The sequence below is a fragment of the Pseudopodoces humilis genome, chromosome 12 (genome assembly GCF_049639895.1).
Source record: "Pseudopodoces humilis isolate 2021_Gansu_Grassland_sample_001 chromosome 12, ASM4963989v1, whole genome shotgun sequence".
NCBI classification, from domain to species: Eukaryota; Metazoa; Chordata; class Aves; order Passeriformes; family Paridae; genus Pseudopodoces; species Pseudopodoces humilis.
The window spans coordinates 12,670,892-12,693,964 of record NC_142211.1 but is presented as its reverse complement, the minus strand read 5'-3'; the positions used below and the strand labels follow the sequence as shown (position 1 = coordinate 12,693,964).

Here is a 23,073-nt window from a genome sequence, read left to right as displayed (position 1 = left end):
GTATGCTGCACTGCAGCATTTTCTAACCAATCACTTACTATTACCCAAAAACCTCTAGAAGAATATGAAGAAGAAAGAAGGACAAGAGACAACACCCTAAATCCTCCATCTTTTCTTCTGCTTTCTAAACTAACTTTTTCACCCAGTGACTTAAGAAAACGCTCTAATCTGCACACTTACACTTTTAGCTTTTTCTAACTTTAACTGTTGTTTTCATGTATCACCATGAAAACATGCTCATGAATTTCATGTTATATGAAATTCAATGTTTTTCTGGATCTTAGAGTTAAGTATCAGAAACAAGGGCACACACTCTGTATCCCAGACTCCAACAACACACACTTGACCTAGTGGTTAAAGTTTTAACCTCTGCTGGATTCCAACTGCTAGAGGACGAAGTTCATAAGATGCCATCTTGGAAATACCTGGGCCTGAAGATCACCACGCGAACTGTTTTCCTGCAGAAATTGGAATTCATTAGTAATCTCAAGACCCTAGTGGATCTCCATTCCCTGTGCGGGTCTTTGAACTGGGTCAGACCTTGCCTAGGTCTCAGCAATGAGGACCTAGGCCCCCTGCTGAATTTATTGAAAGGGGAGAGAGAACTGCTTTCTCCCAGGGAACTGACTCCAGAGGCAAAAATCACAATTGAAAAAGCACAGAGGGCTTTAACAGAAAGACTGGAGCACCACTATAAGCCTGAGCTGCCTTTCAAATTCATCATCCTGGAGAAACTACCACACTTACATGGGTTGATATTCCAATGGGCTGAAGGGCAGAGAGATTCACTCTTAATCATAGAGTGGGTCTTCCTCTCCCACCAACGACCCAAAACCATCACCAAGCCACAAGAGCTGATGGCTCAGCTGATCCAAAAGGCCAGGGTAAGGCTGAGGGAACCAGCTGGTTCTGACTGTGTGTATTCACCTCTCAGTCAAACTTACTGAGGAGGGAAAGCACTCTCCTGAGAACCTGACCAAGGAGATGTTTGAGCACCTGCTGCAGAGTAATGCTAACCTCCAGTTAGCTCTGGTCAGCTACAGTGGACAAATATCAGTCCATGCACCATTGCACAAATTGTTTCAAGAGGAATTCTACCTCATTCCTAGCAAGAAAAAGAGCTGTAGGCCGCTCAAAGCTCTTAGAGTGTTCACTGATGAATCCGGGGCATCCCTCAAGTCGGTGATTGTGGCCCTGAAAACTCAGCTTCTGAGTTTGCTAACATAGTTTTCTAAAGACTTTCCCAGGACAGTAACTGTAAACATAGATATGTGTACATTCTTTCTGTTACACGTCTTGTAATGGGCACCTCTCATGGCCAGTGCAGTGAGAAAGTGTTATCCTGACCATCCAATCCCTGGCCATGGTAGGAAGCCTATAAATCCTGGGAGGAAAAATAAACTGCTCTTTTCTGCACCACACCTCAACCTGTGTCCACATGATCTATTGATCTTCAGCGGTAACATCTGGTGACCTCGCCATGTCTTGCACGTGTGTTACAGAGTACTGTCTAGCCTGTGGCTATGGATGGTTTTGGGCTTTCTCTTACGGAGGGCCTGGTTTTGGAGATATGGCATGCGGTGTCTGATCAAAGGGGGATTGATGTTTCGTATGCTGACTTTCAGCGATTGTGTGAGTATGGCAGAATAGAGGGGTTTTTCCCTGTGGTTGAAGCGATTTTTTCGCAGTCAGCTTGGGATGCTTTAGGTGATTCCCTGATCGAGTCTCTCCTGGTCGCTTATGAGCCCCGGTTGCTCCGGCTGCTGGGGATCTGGCAAAGGTGCGGCTTTCTGAGGTCGGGTCCCGAGGTCAGCTCCCCCGGGATTGCCGGGGCCCCCAGCAGGTTGAACGGGGGCTCAGCGGACCTGGGGGGTGTAACGCCGCCTCGGCCCGCGCCCCGGCGGTGGAAGCCCGGGGCGGGGTCGCCTCTTTCGTGTGCCCTCCCGGCACAGACCCATCGGGGGGTGCTTGAATGGGGGGCCGCGCCGGCCCTGGGGGATGCCTCAGGGCCTGTCCCGTGTCCCTGCTGCGGCTGGGCCGTGCCTTGCCCCGCGGTGGGGGACGGGCCGGGCCCGGGCCCCACGTCGGCAGCCACGCACGCTGTTCCCCTGCAGGAGCAGCCGGCACCGCTTCTTGGACCTTTCGCCCCTGAAGAAACGCTGTTAGGGGCGGTTCTCAGCGCTGCCCCCCCCACTACGGATTCGTGGGGCATGGGGGCGGGTTCTGCGAGTGCTGCAGACGCCGGGCCGGGTTCTGCCGACCCCACGCTGCCGGTTTTTCCCCCTGCGAGCCCGGGCTGTTCCCTGGCAGCGGAGGAGGACAATGCCGTGGCTTCGCAGGCTGTGCCTGTACCGGCGCCTCGGTCCTTCCCGGCGCTGGAGGCGGGCTGTGCCGAACTGCTTCCAAACCCCCCGCCTCGGGTTCCCAGGCATCAGCCGAGCCTGCAGCTGGAGCCGGCCCTCCCCCGTCGCCTCCTGTGGCTGTGGCAGACCAAGGTCCTGAGGTGTTTACCACTGGCTCGGGTGGTGCTACCGCGGGGGAGAAGCCGGTGGCCTTGACGGGCCAGGGGTCCCAGGCTGCTGGAGCCTCTTCGGCTGGCTTCTGGACCTTGTCCTCTTGTCAGATGACTGTGCAGCTGAGTGTATCAGGCATTCCATGTGCTTCCGAATGCTTTGATCCGGTGGGTGAGGGCTTGAGAGCTTTTCTTGTGGCGTGGTTGAATGTCACTGCCCAAGGCACCATTGTTCACCTAGGAGACGTTGATTCGGATTTCCTGGGGTGCATTTCTGCATTGGGTTCCACACTCCTGCCTCCTGTTCCTATCCTTGTGGGATCTGGATTTGCTCACCTTGTGCCTTTTGAGTTTTATGTTTGCAGAGCTGAGACCCAGCTGCGGGGAGATGGTGGCTTCGGGTTGCCTGGACCTCCCTGGGTTCACGGACTGCTGTTCTGACAGCCAGGGATCATCCTGAACGGGTCTGCACCCAGTCCATCCTTGGTGAGATGCTGTCAGAGATTGGCTTCTGTGGGTTTTGACACTGGCGTGGACATCACGATTGTCAGATTTGCTGATGGGCCTTGGACTCAATGCTGACACATTCAACACAAAGAAGAACTTGAGACTGACTCTTTGTTCAGTGTTTTCTGTTGTCTTCTCTCATGATAGACTAGACACCCTCCGTGACTTGATGCAAGAACAGTTGGATCACAGTGATCTGGAGTTTCAACCAGTCCCTGGGACATTCCTATTTTCTGTATCAAGATGAAGTCTGGGAAATGGAGGTTATTGCAAGACCTCCAGAAAGTTACTGCTATGATGGAAAGCATGGGGATGTTGCAGGCTAGCATGCCTTCACCTGCCATGCTTAATGCTGATTGGCCAGTCCTCATTGTGGATCTGAAGGACTGTTTTTTTACGATTCCTTTGCATCCCGATGACAGACCGAAATTTGTCTTTCTGGTGCCAGCTATCATTAATGCTGAGCCCACATAGAGATATCAATGGAGATTTTGCCATAAGGCTTGTGAAAATTTGCTGGCATTTGCCGATGATATGGAGTTTGGAAGCAGTTTCCTGCTGCTCGTCTCTACAACCTCCCTGAAATTATTTGAGGGTCAAAATGATTTTGGGACAAACAGTCCTGCATTTGGAGGTGCAATTATTTTTTTGCATTCAGTGCAGACACTGCATGAATGGTGTCCAGATATTAATGGACTTTCACATGGTTGTGTCCTTATATGGGACTGACCACGACAGAACTGTCTCCCTTGTTTGGTCGATTAAAGGGGGACTCTGATTTTAAAGTCACCTCTGACACTGACCCCAGAGGCACAGTAGATGCTGGAGGAGGTTCTGCGAGCAGTTTCTGCTCATCAAGTTTATTACATTAATCTTTCCATTGATGTCGCTGTTTTGTTTTTTGGTTTTTTTTTTAGAGAGTCATGAGGCTGGATCAGCCCAATTGATAGAATTACAGACTGCTGTCATAGCATTTCATAGGTTTTCCCAGGCACCTTGCAATTTAGCCATGGATTCTGCCTCTGTGACCAAATTGAGAGCCATCCACAAGCAGGTGTTGATGTTGGACATTAGTTTCATTTATTTTTGGGGGGGTTTTTGTTGTTTTCTGGGTTTTTTTGTTTGTTTGGTTGTTTTTTTTTGTAATAACGAAAGGGTGAGATATCACCCTGAAATTACAGCCTTCTGATTGTATGGAGTATTGTATTTTCCTGTTATTTATATTTTTGGTTGTTTATAATGTTGTTAGTTTCTTTGTTCATTTTTCTTTTTCTTTTCTTTTTGTTAAACCAAAAAGGGTGAGATGTCGCCCTGAAAACTCAGCTTCTGAGTTTGCTAACTGTCTTAGTTTAGGGCAAATTAGGAAGGAAAACTCCAAACAGAACTTAATATATAACATAAACCAGACGATTGGGGATACCAGTATCATAAAGTCACCCCAGGACACTAACATAGTTTTCTAAAGACTTTCCCAGGACAGTAACTGTAAACATAGATATGTGTACATTCTTTCTGTTACACGTCTTGTAATGGGCATCTCTCATGGCCAGTGCAGTGAGAAAGTGTTATCCTGACCATCCAATCCCTGGCCATGGTAGGAAGCCTATAAATCCTGGGAGGAAAAATAAACTCTGCTCTTTTCTGCACCACACCTCAACCTGTGTCCGCGTGATCAGTTGATCTTCAGCGGTAACAGGTGATGACTTGGAGAGATTCCCAGACTCAGCATTGGGAAGCTGATGTTGAATTAGTGGAGGGGTCACCCCAGGTAGCCGAAATGACTGCGGCTGTGTTAGCCTTTGAGTAGTTTTCAGAGCCAATCAATTTGGTTACCGACAGCCTACGTAGCAGGGGTGGCGTCCAGAGCAGAGCAGGCAGTTCTCAAGGACATTGAGAACGAGCATTGTAAGAGATACTTCGGGGTGTGGACGGTCCAGGACATGGCAGAGACCTCTATAGTCGAGTTCGATGTTAGTAGTTTATTTCAGGGCGTGGGAGAGAGAGCCTTGCTAGGAGCCAGCAGATGAAGCTCAAAGCAGGCTCAGAGAGAACAATACAAAAGGGGGTAGAAGATGAATGCATGATTTCAAGACTTAAGATTGCTAATAAAGAGTAACAGAACAGAAGTGAGAGAGCCGGAAAAAGAGGATAAAGAAGAGCAGAAAGAGCAGGAAAAAGAGAAGGAAGAATAGAAGCAAGAGGAAGCAAGAGAATGAGCTCTCCTTTACAATTACTTATATAACCTATACATTTGAATATTCTATTCCTTTACTAACCAATCTTTGTAAGTATACTAATACAGTAACATTTGTGTGCGACCTATAGAAATCGCTGCTTTTGCATATTTTTACTTATCTCAGGGGTACTTCGGACTTTTCCTTATAAGGCTGGGAAGAAGGGTCTCAGCTAAGTTTTATCGGGGGAAAGAATGTGTTCTGGCATACCAGACCGGTTTCTTTGAATTATTCTAACCTTGCTTTCATTTGTATTTCTTCCTTAGCCTTTCTGGCTAAGGAGTCATATTTATAATTCCTTTCTAATTCTACCTTCCCAACAGAGCATCTCTTTAGGATGCTCTCAAAACTTATTTATTTAGTTTCAGCTCAAGAACATCCTTTCTATGTGATGCATGTGAGGTCACATACTGAGTTGCCAGGCGAAATCACAGAATGGAACATCAAAGCTGATTTCCTTGCCATCCCAGCCAAAAAGGTACGTCTTCCAGATGTATTCCAGCAGGCTAAGCTGAGCCACCAGCAATACCATCAAAATGTGCCAGGACTGATCTGTCAGTTCCAGCTGACACAGGGTCAGGCTAAGGCCATTGTGGCCACCTGTCCCAGTTGCCAGCTCCAGGTTGTGCCATCGCTGGGTATCAGGGTCAACCCCCAAGGCCTTGAGAGCTGCGAAGTGTGGCAGACAGACATCACTCAGTCCCAGTTTTGGTTGCCTTAAGTATGTACGTGTGAGCATTGACACATACTCAGGGGCAGTGTATGCCTCTGCTCATGCAGGAGAAAAAGCTATACATGCCAAACAACACTTGGTACAAGCCTTTTCAGTGCTGGGGATCCCTAGGGAAATTAAAACTGATAATGGCCCAGCATATAAATCCAAGAAGTTCCTAGAATTTGTTCAGCATTGATGGGTGGAACACAAAACTGGCATCCCCTACTCCCCCACAAGTCAATGTGTGATTGAAGGCACCCACCAGACGCTCAAACAAGTCCTAGCCAGGCAGGGCAGTGGGACAGTGTGGATTTCACCACAGCTAAAGCTTTGCAAAGCCATGTTTACCATCAATTATCTGAATTGTTCTTTTGAAAACAAGTCCCCAGGAGGCGCAGCATTTTAACAGTGGCGATCAATTTAAGTTGTCACAGCGCCTACCAGTCTTAATCAGGGACCCAGTAACCTGGCAGACCAAAGGCCCCTATGAACTTGTCACCGGGAGGCGTGGCTATGTGTGTGTGTCCACCCCTACAGGCCCCCAATGGATACCTCAGAAGCAGGTAAAGCCTTTTGTTCCCAAAAAGCCAGCCCCAGCAGAAGGAGATGGAAAACAAGTGTCAGTTCCTTCCAAAAGAAGACGCCACTGGAAAGAGCAAGAGGAAACCTTCCTAGCCTGTTGATAATATTTTATATATTAGTAAAGGCCTGTCTGCACAAACCAGCCTTTGGAATAAGTCGTGATATTGAAGGCTAAAGTCCTTGAAACCTTCCTGCAGAAGAGAGAGTAAAGCAAAACAATATCCTTGTGTATAGGCGAAAAAATGTAAACCTGTGTGTGTTAGCCAATAGTAACCTGCTTAGCCCGCGGACACTGTTGAACCCTATAAAAGGTGTGCTAAAGATAGAAATAAACGGCATTCACCTTTACTTCTGTGAAGAGTTGTGAATAGCTGGCGGTCTCTCAATATCTGGAGCTTCGAACGGAACCCTGCGGGCAGGGGTGCTTCAACGGGTCCACACACGGTAGGACGAGGCCTTGGACCGAGGTTGGTGGAGCAGATCTGAGCGCAGATAGACACTACCGGATAGGCGACCTGAGCCCGGTGGGATGTGGAAAAAGGAGTCAGGTCGCTGGGGGAGTATTGAGAGACCGCCAGCTTATTCACCAGTCTTCACAGAAGTAAATGTGAACACCATTTATTTCTATCTTTAGCACACCTTTTATAGGGTTCAACAGGGTCCGTGGGCTAAGCAAATTATCATTGGCTAATACACACAGGTTTACATTTTTTCTCCTGTACACAAGGATATTGTTTTACTTTACTCTCTCTTCTGCAGGAAGGTTTCAAGGACTTTAGCCTTCAATATCACGACTTATTCCAAAGGCTGGTTTGTGCAGACAGGCCTTTACTAATAAGCAAACCCACGTGGCCTTTTTTTCTCCCACCCCCCCAACCGGTTCGGGAAGAGATTTCTCTGAGAGAAGTGGAAAAAAACCTGTTTATTTAACAGGCACAGCACTACCCAGCACAAAAATGAACGATATCAAATTACAAAACCTCTCGCCCTTCAGAAGAGATGACAAACTTCAGAGGGTCTCTTTCCTGTGGGTGTTCGCTCTGTTATCAGTCCCTCTGGTGCTGGAAAATGCCGCTGCCCAGGCTGGGCTCCCGGTAGTCCACGGGTGCAAGCTCCCGGTGCTCTCCCGAGTCCCCAGTCCAGATCAGGTTTGATTCGTTTCAGAAAAAGGGAAAGAAAACAGTCCAGGAAGACCTCTCTGCTTCGGCTAGTTGGAAAGCCAAGGCGATCTGTGTCTTGTTGTCTGTCTGTGCTGTAGTCAAAACTCCCGATGCGGGGGGAGCAAGTACAGTCTCTGATAACAGACTCGGTGCTTCTTTTCCACTCACTTTTACCCTTAGATGAAATTTTAAGAATACAAAACCTGTGTCTGGGTTAGGTGGACGAATGGGTATACAATTTAACATCATAATCAACCCAGGACAATTTGTTAGTTAACTTTGTGAGGTTTTTTTTTCTTTCACTCCGTTTCTCCTCTCTGCGAGAGTATGTGGAGGATGTGAAGAAAGATAAGAGCAGCAGAGAGCAGCAGCAGAGAGCAGCAGCAGAGCAGGCAGTCCAGCCCCCCCGCTCCCTCTCTAAGAAAAAACACTGGGATAGTTTGTTAAAAAGTCATGATTCACTGGTTTTTTAAAATGTTTTTATCTACCCTTTCAGAGTTAATTTTGTGTTTTAAGTAATTATGCGTTTATGCAGTTGCAATTTTTAGAATTTTACTAGAGAAATTATTGTGATTCTTTGAAAGATTAAAAAAAAAGGGGGTGTTTAAGGTGAATATTAACAGAAGTTGCCTTGCAATAATTAGTTTTAGAACCCAAGGTTAAAATATTGTGTGATTTACAGCTTCTAAGAAAACCTTCCAATTAATGTTATCTACAGAAGAGATTTGTGGTTTAAAAAATAATTTGTTAAGAAAACTTGACTGTACAAGACAAAGTCAAGTTAGAGCATATATTACCTATTTGATTGTTTTCTCCACAATTTTAATAAGGTAATTTCAGTGTGAGTTCTTTTGTTATATAAAACACATATAACTGCATATATACCAATTTGGATTTTAGATTTTAGTTTAAAAATTGGACTTGATGTTCCTGAAAAGTGCTACAAAAGCTGAATGGCAACTTGCCAAATCCTGTGTTGTTGTGGTTTTTCTCTAGAAAAACTGCACTTTAAAATCCTAACCAATTTGAGCATATACTAGGCAAATTTCTGTTATGAATAAGTATTTTTAGTAACATTTGCAGTTATTGTGAGTTATTCTCAAAGCTAGATGACATAGAATTGTGATGTATTTGTTACATTTTTATAATATTTTTAGTGAATCCATGTTATTTTTATATTGTGTTTAAAAGGTATATATCAAACTTTTAGTTGCTTTTTGTAGTAACAGAATAAGATTAAGTTATGTTTTTATTTAATATAGATTAAGTGTTAATAGAATTAAGAAAAGTCAAGTTTTATTATGTTTAAGCTTGAATGTTTTGAAGTTTTATAACTTGGATATTCTTTTAAAGTTTTGTTATTTCCTTTTGTTATAATTAATTTTTACCAGGTTTAAGTATTGTTTAATTTAAATGGTTTCATGTTTTATTGGAGACACTTGTTTAAACTGCAAAGTATAGTTATTTTCCTAGAGAGATAAAGATGACAACAACTGACACAGCTGTGACAGAATGCTGATGAACACCTGCTTCTGGATAGAAGTGAATGCAGTCTGTGACACCCTTGGTTTCATCAAGAGTTCTATTGTTTGTTGCAATCTCTGCAGTTTTTGTTTTTTATTGCTTTATTATTTTTCAGTGTTTCCAGAATTTCAAGGAAATGTACCATTGCTGAGGATCAGCTGCCATGGGAGAGGCTTCAGATTAAACCAACTGCTGAATGGTTTATTTGGACTGGTACCTAACGCTTCTGATCACTTGCTTTGTACAAATGCATTTTAACAGTTTGCTGTGCTGTAAGCATCTCATAGCTGCTATTATTAAGAACCTTGTTGTAGAAATATGTTAAGAGGCATCTTTCCAGTTTAAAGCCTAAGGCCGTGGCCAAGCCTTGACTTTACCTGGACGGAATGTTTGCCAAGAGATCCAGATGTTTTCTGTACCAAATCAGTATTTGAGGCACTTTTTGACTTTGCAGTTTGACCCTATTAATATGACAGCTGGATCAATTTTGAAGTGGGCTTGGCAAATCATTTCCGGAGGTGGTTATCCAATCCTTCACTGATTTTTTTTGTTTCTGTTTGTTTGCAAACTATGGGATGCTAGTGCAGTGTTTTAGTAATTAATAGCAGCTTTATATTACAAATGTTATTAATAATGTTTATGATTTAATTGATTTTAACTGGTATAGGTTCTTATTAATTGTGTATATGGTTTTGTGTTAATGTTGATGTGTATAACAGAAGTACATCTCATTTTTATTTTTTTTAAGAAAACGGGGGAAATTGATGCCTTAAAAGCATTTAATTAGTGTAATTCATTAACTTCAAGGAGAGAAGTCTCTGTGTTTTGTTGGCAGGTTCAAAAAGGTCACCTGTTCATCTGACCAGACTGTCTGCCTCTGAACACATGAGATCCAGTGAACAGAGAAGTCATCACACAGCCTTGGTATGCCAGACATGGATCAGAAGTGGACCTGTCAGGACACAGTTGTGACTGAACACTACACAGAGAGTTCCCAACAGAAATTTTATGTTGTTATTATGATGTTGTGTCTCTACCAATTTTTTTCAGTTATCTTCTGTTTTAAGATTTAAAAAGATGTGAAGAACAACCTGAACATCGATGCCCTCAGTCACCGATCAGCTGCCAGCTGACATCACGGGAGCAGTGAACGTTCCAAGACTGAATCGTGTTAAATCATAGTCTGTTTGTGAGAGAAATTCTGTAGAAGATCTAAGAAAAGTGTAGAGACTCCATCTAATTGTATATAAAGCAAATTGTAGTTGTGTGTTTACCCTTTCAGCAAATTGCTTTCACGCTTAGACTACATATATACCAGAGCATGTGTGTTAAAAGTAGTTAGATAATAGTTTAAGATAAAGAGTTTAGCCTGTGTAGTAATTGTTATATTAGTATAAAGTATAAGCATTCCCCCCCTTCAAGAGCTAGTGTAAGCATCTTTCAAAGTTCATTTAACATTAAATTTTTAGCTGTGAGTTTGCAAGTATGGTGTCATTTACATGGAACCAACTGCTTATAGTAATTGTGCTGTGTATAGTCCCAGTCAACTGTATGCTAACATCCAAAAGCGACAGAACATATGGGTCACTCTATCACACTTGACAGGCCTAAAATCAATTTGCCTGAGCTTAGCCACACCTGGAGATCCTTTTCGCACTTGTCTCATGAGAGTCCCTGAATGGGATCCTCAAGCATTTAAAGGTTTAGTTAGTAATGAGACTCGACTGAATCGATTGGCAATGTTGCAAGAGTGCAGTTGCACTGTTAGATTCACATTAAGACAACTTGAAGCCTGCTGGCAAGCGAAAATTATCCAAGTTCTTAGTGTTACTCTAGGGCCCCCAGAAGAATTGGACTTGTTAGGCTCCACCAATACCTCAGGTGGATGGATAATGTTTGAACCCCCAACAAAAAGTCATTCCAAAGAAGTAATGCAGCACTAGGCTGCAGTCAACCCTATAGTTGATCTCGTTAGTCACACTGAATGTAAAGCTTTTTATTCACAGTGCAATCTCACAGGACAATTACCAAAGCGATTACCTAGTTCCATATTCCTAATCTGTGGAGATAGAGCATGGAATGGGATTCCTGCTAGTCCACATAGAAGACCCTGTTATCTTGGGAAGCTTACTTTGTTTCCATCCAAGCTTACACCAATTGCTGAATATAACTGATAAAATAAAAAATATCAAACAGTCAAAGTGAAGCCTGAATGAATTAAAGCTTAGCAACTCTAAAAAGGCTCGCTTGTTAGACTAAGAAAGAATTGAACTTAACATCCACGATGTTAAGTGAACTTTCAGCCGATGTGAGTAGTGTACGTCTTGCATTATTACAAAATCAAGCTGCAATTGACTTTCTGCTCTTATCACAAGGACATGGTTGTGAGGAGTTTGAAAGCATGTGCTGCTTGAATCTTACTGATCATTCAGTTTCCATACATGGGCAACTACAGCAGCTACAGGATGGGTTACATGCCCTGAAAGAAGATAGTGACCCCATTGGAAGTTAGTTCACCAGCTGAGGTATCACTGGATGGTTGAGGTCTCTTGTGTTAGAAGGGGGACGGACTTTACTTATAGTGTTAATTGGGATGGCAGTTTTAAGTTGTATGTTATTTTGTCTTTATAAAAGTTTAGAATGAGTCGCATCCAAAGCCTGGTTTGTGCAAAAAGAGAAAGGGGGAATTGTTGATATATTTTATATATTAGTAAAGGCCTGTCTGCACAAACCAGCCTTTGGAATAAGTCGTGATATTGAAGTCTAAAGTCCTTGAAACCTTCCTGCAGAAGAGAGAGTAAAGTAAAACAATATCCTTGTGTATAGGAGAAAAAATGTAAACCTGTGTGTGTTAGCCAATAGTAACTTGCTTAGCCCGCGGACCCTGTAGAACCCTATAAAAGGTGTGCTAAAGATAGAAATAAACGGCGTTCACGTTTCCTTCTGTGAAGACTGGTGAATAGCTGGTGGACTCTCAATACTAGCCTCTGGTTACTCTGTGACCCACACACCCTGACTGTGAACATGCTTTGAAAATGTTTTTTTCTTTTCTTTTAGAGAAAACCTACCTCCCACTCAAACCCATGATAAGCCCTACCCCAGCTGTCATCCTGATCGCACTGAGCAGTCTGACAGCAGCCTGGGTCATCCCTCAGCCACGCCAGAATATCTGGGTGACCCTGGCCCAGACACTCCAGCAAGACAATGTCTGCTTGTCCACTGCAGAGCAAAAGACCCTATGTCCACCTGCCTGGTAGGGATCCCACTGCAGGCTAGAGACTTTCCAGCCAGCTTTGACACTCCCAAGCCTAACACAGTTCTCAAATCACACAGCGTCCGGCCACGTGAAAGCCATAGGTGGTGGGCTGTAGTGGCTAAGAGCCCTGTGGAAGTGTTTACCATAACTGCCCAAAGCAGATAAGGAACCCCAAGAATTAGAGTTATTGGGTTCTTCCCCAGCAGGTTATTGTGTCCACTTCACTTACAACTCGCTGTCAGATACTAAACTCTATAACCACATATTACCATATCAAGAAGAATTCACAGCCAAAAAATGGTGTGGTATTCTAAGTCAGGTTACAGCAGACGATCCTCTCTGCTCACATCCAAGAAGCCTGTCTAGAAGTTTATTTCTGATTTGCGGGGATAGAGCACGGGCAGGGATCCCAGCTCAGCTTTGAGGAGGGCCGTGTACCATAGGGCCATTGTCCCTGTGTCATGGTTTTAAAGCATTAGCTAAAAAAACACTAGAAAACATACTCATTTCTTGCTGTAAGATATGGATTAGAACAAGAGCAAAACAGGTTTAAAACTTAAAAGGAATAAAGAAAGTTTATTAACAAAACTACAAGAATAAGAAACCAGAATAAAACTTCCAGAAACCTTTTTTTCCATTACTCAACCATTCTCTTTGTTCACATGAAAACATAGAGACAAAAAAACCTGGTGTTTAAAACAGTCTCAACTTTGCTGTAGTCTTTTCATCAGTCTTTGTAGAGAAAAAGAATTCTCTTCTGTCAATCTATGGAGTTTATCACAAGAAAACCATTTTCTCATGGCTTTCTATTTCTCTGATGCCAGCCGCCCGGAAAACTGTCATCGGTCTTTTCCTCCCATTTTACACCACTCTGAGGTGTGTTTTTAGGTCATGATTCAAGGGGTGTCATTTTAAGGATGAGTTATTCAAAGGCAAAAAGTTCTCTTCATCTGTCTTTGTGATCATCTCTGGAAACAGAAGTTTCCTCTTTGCCTCTTAAGGGCCACAAATCTTCAACAACTATCACTTCTCTTTTTCTGTTCCAGCATCTCATAGTATCACAACTACTTCACTATTTGTTTACATTCACACTTTGAAATACTCCATTCCCCCCAAAATACTCTATCATGAATTAAAGGATTTTTTTTCAGAACACTACTGTCCATCTCCATAGTTTTAACAAAAGAATATTTCAGCTTATTAAAGCATCTCCTTATTTCTCTCCCCCATCTGAAGCTTAATTCCTTTCTTCACTGGCTTTGATAGTTTATGTTGTCTCTTTACATTTTGATCACTCTCGCTCTTCCCCTATCTCTGGAAAAAAGGATTAATTTGCAAGTCTCATATGGGTAGTGAAAGGGTTAAAATTTTGCCCAGACCTTGTGGATGGTCCTGTGATCTCTGCCAGGGCAGAGGCTGGAACTGTCTGCCATGGAAGATTTTTCATGGCTGCTCTGGGGGAGTGTGGCTACTGTCTCAGCATGCTGCAGGTTAATGGCTTTCCCTCCCCTTACTCAGCAGTCTCTGGTGAAACTCAGCAGCGGCAGAAACTGCAGCCAAGCCAGGGACCAGTCTGGCCCGGCAGGCCCACTGTAAAAGGCCCAGTGAGCCCTCCGAGAAGGGGCTCCTCACACTTTACAGTCTCTCTCCTCCTTGGGACCTGCAGAGCCCCAGCCAGCCCCACTCCCCCCCACGGCCTAGTCCGGCCTGGAGGTGAGGAGGCTGAACCAGAGCCCTGTTACCTCTTCAAAAGCTGGAAACCAAAGAGAGCAAGAAATTCCCGGGCTTAGGTCTTAAGGTTCTGTTCACAGGTTGATGTCACTTTTCAATGGTCAAAACTACTGTCAATTCTCAGAAATGGCCAGTTATTGACCAGGAGAAAAACTCCCATCAGCTTCCAGCAGCCTTAACTTCTTTAGGTGTTTCCCTTTGTTTCTTAAATGCCAATCCATCACACCCTGTTAGCACCCAACCAAACCCAAATTACTAAATGGATTTGGAAAGACAATTTGACCCACAAAGTCCACAAAAAAAGTGCTGATATTTTGGACCCAAACTGTGATTCTTAAATTTTTCATTGGGCAAAATCATAAAAAATTGCTGCAGCCGTATTTTTTCCATGGGTTGCAGCTGCCAAAGCACTAGGTGAGTTAGGACACCAAGAGTGCTGGGTGGTCAAACATCCATCTCCCTCCTAGAAGACGAGATCACCAGGCAGGCTACGCTCCAGAACCGGGCAGCCATAGATTTCCTTCTGCTGCTGCGTGGGCATGAATGCCAGGAATTTGGAGGCCTTTGTTGCCTAAACCTGACCTCGAAAGCTCCCAGCGTTCACGTAGCCCTCCAAGAGATGAAGAACTTGATTGGACAAGTGAAGCAAAAATCTGAAGACTGGTTTAGTGAACTGTTCAAAGGCTGGGGACTCACAGGGTGGTGGACTTCGATAGTTAAAAGAATCCTGTTGTTTTTTGTTGTTTTGTTCCTGATAGTTCTAGCATTCGGAATTATTTGTTGCTTGATTTTAAAAGCCCTCAGCAGTTTAATCCCCACTACCTCAGAAGTCAACCACATAGAACTAGTGGACCGAAAACAACCTAACCGGCCTGCCAATCACGAGTGGTGGACAAACTCGTGTTCTGTATCAAAATAAGCCCAAAGCTCTTCTTTTAATTTTATATAATTAAAAAGGGTGAAGTGTTGCATTGTATTTTCCTGGGGCTCCCCCTCTGATCTGTAAGATGTTAGTTCCTTCCTGGTCACCCCTCATCTTTGATTCTTCCTTATTGGCTGTAACCTGTTCTTCCCTCCCCCTCTCCCTCAGTTTAAAAAGCAGCACAGGATATGATTTTCTTTCCTGCCCTGGACAACTTCTGATTAAAAGCAGGGACTCTGTCCCACCAGGAGAGAGCCTCCTTGTCTGTATCTCTAGTCCTTGCTATAAACTCCCCCCCCTCTGGGCTGCATCTGGGCAGATGCAGTCTCAGGCGGGCTGAGGGATTGTAAAATAGCAGATGAAGGACAGGCTTTGCTTCACAAACCCCCTTGGGCAGTCAGTCCTGGTGCCCCTGCAGGACTCAGCAGAACAGATAGCTGGAACAGCAGGAATGAGTAGGAATCCTAGGCTGGTGGATGAGAAGAGAGATGTATCAGCAGCTCCACGGTGGTGGCTGTCACTGCCGCACGTCCCAGTAGGATAGGAGTTGCAAGGCCCACAAATGAAGAAGAAAGAAGAAGCAGCAGCAGCTCATTCTAGGTGATGGCAAATTCCCTTCTCCCAGCCTCAACAGCTCCCAGCAAAAGTTCTGCTCTAAAGCTGAAGAGACCAGCCAGCTCCCAGCTGCTCCCGCTCTCCCTTTTTCCTGCCCCTCTTCCCCCCTGGGCCCAGCCAAACTCTTTGTGTTTCTCAAGTACCCACTAAGTACCAGCAGTCAGATTTTCTCTGCCATTAAAGGGTAAAAATTCCATAGGTGAGACAGAACAAAAGGAAGGACACCTAACTCCCAACACTAGGAAACAAATGTTATGATTAGTGCTATTTTTAGCTACATCTGAAAAGGTATATATACTGAGCCCTTGTAATCAATAAACTACTTCTTTCATGGAAGCAAGTAAGTCCCATCTCTTCAGTCGCCATCAAGAAGACATGCTAACAAAATGAAGTCATTGGGAAAATTCCACTTTTGAAATTAAAAATTAACTTACACTTAATACAAATTATGTACAAGATTAGAAAAACACTGACAGGATGGCCAGGGTATCAGACCTAGCCAGCATGGGTTTAGGAGGGGTAAGTCATGTTTGATCAACCTGATCTCCTTTTATGAGCAGGTGACCAGCCTGGTGGATGCAAGTAAGGCTATGGATGTTGTCTATTTGCACTTCAGCATGGCCTTTGACACTGTCTCCCACAGCAGACTCCTGGTAAAACTGGCAGCCCATGGCTTGGACAGGAGCACTCTTTGCTGGGTTAAGAACTGGCTGGATGGCCTGGCCCAGAGAGTGATGGTGAACAGTACTGCATCCAGCTGGTGGCCCGTGACTAGTGGTCTTCCTCAGGGGTCTGTGCTGGGGCCATGTCGCTCTATTAGGAACGGTGAGATTGAACGACACAGACTCTCCAGGAGTCAATCAGGAGAATTTCTCTTAGTTTATTACTTCAGGTCTCTTTATAGACCGATACATGGAAAGTACAGAAAGGAAACTCTTATTGGTTAGCAAACTACTACATCACCATCATTGGTCAGTGGGGCACACACCCCTCGACCTTCTCCTGCAAAGAAAACAAGGGACAGAAAAACAACACCTGCAAGGCTGTTTTCTGTCTCTGAGGATTGTTTTGAATCCTCCCCATGAATTTCCCAGGCCACCTTCTCAGGCAAGACTGAGAGGCTATGTGGCCTGCAGTTTCACAAGCTCTCTGTTTCAGAGTTAGCATCCACAGGGCCAGTCCTGTTTAATATCTTCACTGATGATCCAGATGAGGGGATTGAGTTTGTCATTAGCAAATTTGCAGATGGCACTAAGCTGGGAGCATGTGTCGATCTGTTGGAAGGTAGGAGGGCTTTGCAGAGAGACTTGGAATGGTTGGATAGATGGGCCGAATCCAATAACATGAAGTTTAACAAGTCCAAGTACCGAGTCCTGCACTTTGGCCACAGTAACCCCCTGCAACATTATAGACTGGGAATGGTGTGGCTGGACAGTACCCAGGCAGAAATGGATCTGGGGGTACTGGTTGACAACTGACTGGACATAAGCCAGCAGTGTGCTCTGGTGGCCAAGAAGGCCAATGGCATCCTGGCCTGTATCAGGAATACTGTGGCCAGCAGGACCAGGGAGGTCATTCTTCCCCTGTACTTGGCACTGGTGAGGTCGCACCTTGACTACTGTGTCTAGTTCTGGGCCCCTCAGTTTAGGAAGGCTGTTCAGATGCTTGAATGTATCCAGAGGAAAGCAACAAGGATGGTGGAAGGGCCTGGAATACAAGCTGTATGAGGAATGACTGAGGGAGCTGTGGTTGTTTAGCCTGGAGAAAAAGGAGACTCAAGGGTGACCTTATCACTCTCTACAACTACCTGGAAAGTGGTTGTAGTGAGATGGGAATTGGTCTCTTTTTCCAGGCAGCAACTGACAGAACAAGAGGACATAGTCTTAAGCTGCACCAAGGGAAATTTAGGCTGGATATTAGGAAATTTTTTTTATGGAAAGGGTGATAAAGTGCTGGAATGGTCTGTCTGGGGAGGTGGTGGAGTCACCATGCCTGGATGTGTTTAAAAAAAGTTTGGATGTGGCACTCAGTGCCATGGATTAGTTGGGGTGTTAGGGCATGGGTTGGATTAGATGACTTTAAAGGTCTTTTCCAACCTTGTGATTCTATAATCCTGTGATTCTGTGAACAGATCCTGAAACATTTTCAGATGTATTATGACTGAGCAAGGAAGTGGGGGAGTAACCCAGTGTCCTGGGGTGAGTGTGATGTTAAATTGTATCCCCATTCATCCACCTAGCCCAGAAATAGGTTTTGTATTCTTAAAATTCCATCTAAGAGTAAAAGTGAGTGGAAAAGAAGCACCGAGTCTGTTATCAGAGACTACTTGCTCCCCCCGCATCCCCGGATGGGATTTTGACTACAGCACAGACAGACAACAAGGGACAGATTGCCTTGGCTTTCCAGCTAGCCCGAGCAGAGAGGTCTTCCTGGACTGTTTTCTTTCCCTTTTTTATGGAACTAATCGAACCTGCTCTGGACTGGGGACTTGGGGAAGCACCGGGAGCTTACACCCGTGGACTACTGGCAGCCCAGCCTGGGCAGCGGCATTTTCCAGCGCCAGAGAGATTGAAAACAGAGCGAACACCCACAGGAAAGAGACCCTCTGAAGTTTGTCATCTCTTCAGAGCGGCGAGAGGTTTTGTAATTTGATATTGTTCATTCTTGTGCTGGGTAGTGCTGTGCCTGTTAAATAAACAGGTTTTTTTCCACTTCTCTCAGAGAAATCTCTTCCTGAACCGGTTGGGGGGTGGGAGAAAGGGGCCATGTGGGTTTGCTTCCCTGGGGGGAGGGCCCCATTGGAAGTTTTCTCCCAAATTTGCCCTAAATCAGGACACCCAGTAACAACCCTTCAAAAACACTAACGCATGCCTGTGATATGGACAATATGCACATGATATCAGTATGCATAGCAACATAATGCTGTAGATAACATTAATTGGAAGGTTTTCCTAGAAGCTGTAAATCACACCATGTTTTAACCTTAAGTTCTAAAACCAATTATTGCAAGGCAACTTCTGTTAAACACTTTTAACACTTTTTCTCTCGCTTCTTTTTTTTTTTTTTGACTTTCAAAGAACTACAATAATTTCTCCAGTAAAACTCTAAAAACTGCAATTGCATAAACTCATAATTACTTAAAACACAAACTTAACTCTAAAAGGGTATATAAAAATATTTTGAAAACCCAATAAATCATGACTTTTTAACAAACTGGGTATTATCCCGGTGCTTTTTCTTAGCGAGGGAGCAGGGGGGTGGACTGCCCGCTCTGCTGCTGCTGCAGCTGCTGTTATCTTTCTTCGTCATCCCCCACATACTCTAGCAGAGAGGAAAAGCGGAGAGAAAGAAAAAAAAACCTCACAAAGTTAACTTTAACAAACGCAGTTTTTTCTCTCAATCTCTCTTGTTGTTCGCCGATATAGGAAAAAAGGGCACGATTTTACAAAAGCAGGCGATGTTACACGAAAAGTCTCTCACGGCCAGGTGCTAACAGAGGCGATCATTGCAGCTTATCAGTGTGGCTTTGGAACTTTTGCACTGCTTCTACTCCGGGGTGCCTTTGTTCTCTGCGCCCACCTCAGTGCTTTCCCATGTCCCCCTGGTTCGGGTGGAAACTAGTCTAAATTTGGCTTCTTTTCTTCCAGGGTAGTAAAGATGGAACTTAAATAAGATTGTAATGTTAAAAGTGACTCCAAAAATGAAGCAAATATTTCTGGATGTATCACATCCTGCCATAACTGAACAGATTCTGTTCGTTGTTTCAGCGTTCGCTGTGGAACTTTTTTTTCATTATTTTCTTCTCTCTGATTCTCCCTCCCTCTCTCCATGGGCAGCATAGATAGGAGATAGCTTGCCCAGCAGTGGGAGGTAAAGGCATCTGCCGCTGTGACGCAGGTAGAATTACAGGGCTCACAGCCTCAGCATATCTCGCTTTTCTGTTTTTTAAGGTATTAATTACAATCTGTCAAGTTCGACTGAGAGACACAGTGTCCTTACTCTTTTTCGTGATTGCCGTTTCCCATATCAGAGCCCTAAAAACCGTCCGTTCCTTCACTGCAAAGAGCAGTGGTGGCACTGAGGGGTTTACGAGGGACGATGTCTGCGGGACTTGGGAATTGCAGTCCCATGGTGGAATCAAATCGTCATAGGGTCCCTTACGCACTGGAGCAGCAACCATATGAGGGACAGGAATATTTTCGTTGCTCTGATCACAGTCATTTTCACTCCCTGGCTGCTTGTTACTCGACTTTTCAGCTGCTTTTCCTTCCGCGGCAGCGTAAATTCTCTTCACAGCTGCTTTGATCTCAGCCTCTGCACTCAACTGCTCTATCATTAATCTAACTTGACGATACATTTGCACTAGAGCTTTAGCTTCTTTTGAGCCAGACTGTACAGCTAGCCACAAGTCTTCTCCCACCCTTTTCCAGGCGGCATTAGTAAAAACATCGGCAGGCTCAGTGATTAATTTCTGCCGCTTTGCCCAAAATAATAAATCTGTCAGAAGCTTATGATCTAATGGAGTCCCTGCTTTCTGACTCATCCGGAGCAAGGCTTCTATTGTAGCTTTCTCTACGGCTGATACAGCATTGCCCATGCCACCAATTTCCAGCTCAAAGGCTGCCGACTCACCGGTTTTGTGGCCACACGCGTCTCTCTCGGACGCCCGGTCGCAACCGCCGTGGGATTCTTCTTCTTTTCAGCCTTAGATTATGCCAGACTCTTCACGCCCGGGACCAAAGCTCATCACGTCAGGGTCACCAGATGTTAAGTCTAATCTTAAGGCAGGAATCAGACAGCACACCAATGTGATGTGGAACTGAGACCTTTATTTTTTGTTCTTGCAATACTTATATAGTTTTTGCCAAGCATCTAAAAATAGAATACAAACTTATAGCTCTAGTTTATAACACTGTTTTCATTCTTCTCTAAACACGTTACTATCTTTATCTTAAAGCAAATTACTAGATGCTTGCAGAACTTTGTTTGATCCTTGCTCTTGCTCAACGAGCAGGAATACTTATCACCTTGTTTTCTTTGGCAGTCTACTGTTAGGGTCAGCATGCTCTGTAAAGAGGCTGTAAGTTAAGCACACCTGCAAAAGCCTCAACATTATGCTGCTCCTTTTCAGGTGCAAGGATCAGTTGTGTGCTGTATTGCATTTAGAAACTTAGTGTATTCCTGGGACTTGCCCTCTGATCTGTAGTGTGTTAGCTCCTTCCCCCCCACTCCTCCACTTTAGTTGTTTCCGATTGGTTGTAACCTGTTTTCCCTTCCCCCTCTCCCTCTGTTCAAAAGACAGCGCGGGATCAGATTCTCTCTCTTTTCTGTCCTGGACGACTTCTGATTAAAAGCTGGGACCCAGTCCCGGCAGGAGAGAGCCTCCTTGTCTGTATCTCTAATCCTCGCTATAACCCCCCCCCCTTGGACTGCGGCAAGGAGGACTGCCTCCCGGGGGTGCAAGGGGGATTTAAATAGCAATTGGTGTCCATTGTATGGGCTTTCCGGAGCCCATACGTGCGGCTGGAGATCCACAGGTCGATCTCGCTAGCCTTGGACCTATCAATTACCTTGGAGCTGTGAGCTGCTTTTTGCACAGTTTAAAGCTCACAAGGGAAAGACCGCAGCTTTCTAAGCCCTGAGAAAGTCGGTCTCAGGACATAGAGGACTTCTTACACCGCCCGAGGCACCCGGGGACACAAGAAGCGGTGAGTGCCCCGACTGGCGGGATCTGGGGCGAGCGCGCGGGCAGCGCCGCATTGGCGGACAGCGGCTAGGCCGGGGCCAAAGCGGCAGAGCGGCAAGGAGTGCGCGGGCAACGCTGCGCGGCACAGGCTGGCGGCAGCCGCGGGGCAAGCAGCCGGAGTGGCGGGCATGCGCCCGGGGCAGCCCAGCGGAGCGGCGGCCCGAGGCACGGGCGCCCCTTGAAGAGTTAACCATAGCAGCAGGGGGACAAGTCTTTCCCCTGCTTCCCCCTTCACCACCTAATTCACCTCTGCATGACTGTGGCGGGTATTCAAATGTAGATTGCGGGTATTAACATACAGAAAGTTTGCGCTGCTTTGAAGAAGAAGAGAGTAGGCAGCAGCAGAGAGAATTAGCTGAGCTCAGAGCTTTGATAGATCAATAAATGAGGGAAAGAGAAAAAAACAGCTTGCTGGTGATAGCGGAAAGGAAAAAGAATGAGGGATCAGAATGAGGTCAGATTATCACAGTAGCGATTCTCAGGACCGTAAGGGCTGTGAGGAACACAGATCCCAGTTTTCCGAAGGTGATAGCCCCAATAAGAGGTCTGTCTGCCCTGTAAGTCTGGAGGATGAAGCAGTTTGGCAGGCAGAGAGGAGAAAACAGAGAGAGTGAGAAGCTAAAAGGGAGAAAGTGTGGCAGGACCTAGATTAGGATTGGTATCGTGGTATGCGAAGAATGTCCGATCCCTCGACTCGACCATCAGAAGCGTATGCATCAGCGGAAGGAGGAGAGAACCCTGGGGAAGTTTCCGCAGGTGGTCTGCGTCCGATGATTGGTGGTGGCAGGGAATTATACAGGAAGCCCTGATTGAGGATGAGTTTATTCCACAAGCGTTGCCAGTAATCTCTGTCCCCGGTAACCCGAACCAACAGCAGTGGGTAGGACTGGATTGGAAGCTCATCAGAGAGGGGCGAAAAGCTGTAATGCAATATCAGCTAACTAATCCTTATGTACAGACCTTGCTGGACCACATTTTTACTAGAGGTTTATTGGCTCCATTTTATTGTAAAAAGTTGGCAGACACCTTTTTAAAACCCACACAGAGACTGCTGTGGCAAGCAGACTGGGAAAGATGGGTAGACGCTGCCGTGGTTGAAAACCTCGGGCTCCCTCAAGGGGATCTGCAGTAGCTTGCCACCCCTGACATGCTATTGGGGAGAGGGCCTTTTGCAGATCCACAAACTCAAGCATGGTTACATGCAGCAATTTTGCAGCAGTCACAGAAGCTAGCACAGGAAGCATTCCACTCTGTTCCAGATATGGGACTTCCGTCACAATCCTATAAAACTATTAAGCAAGAAGCAAAGGAGACTTTCATGAGTTTTCTAGATCATCTTAGAGGTGCAATTGATTGAGTTCCGGGAAAGTCCCCAGAGGTAAAAACCACATTAGTTATGCAGCTGTCATTAGAGAATACAAATCCCACCTGTAAGAGAACCTTGCATACTTGCCACATACTACCACTTTAGTAGATATGATAGAAGTTTTTCCAGGGTTGGAACTCCCAAAGAAAAAGCCATTAACCTAGCGGAAGTGATGGCAGGTGCCCTTAAACCACTGGTTCAAC

General features: G+C 45.1%; 1 pseudogene; it reads right to left on the bottom strand.

The window, feature by feature from the left end:
* Positions 1-21,634, bottom strand: part of LOC148183386 (uncharacterized) — a 30,040-nt pseudogene extending 8,406 nt beyond the window's left edge.
* Between the last annotated feature and the right edge of the window lie 1,439 nt (positions 21,635-23,073).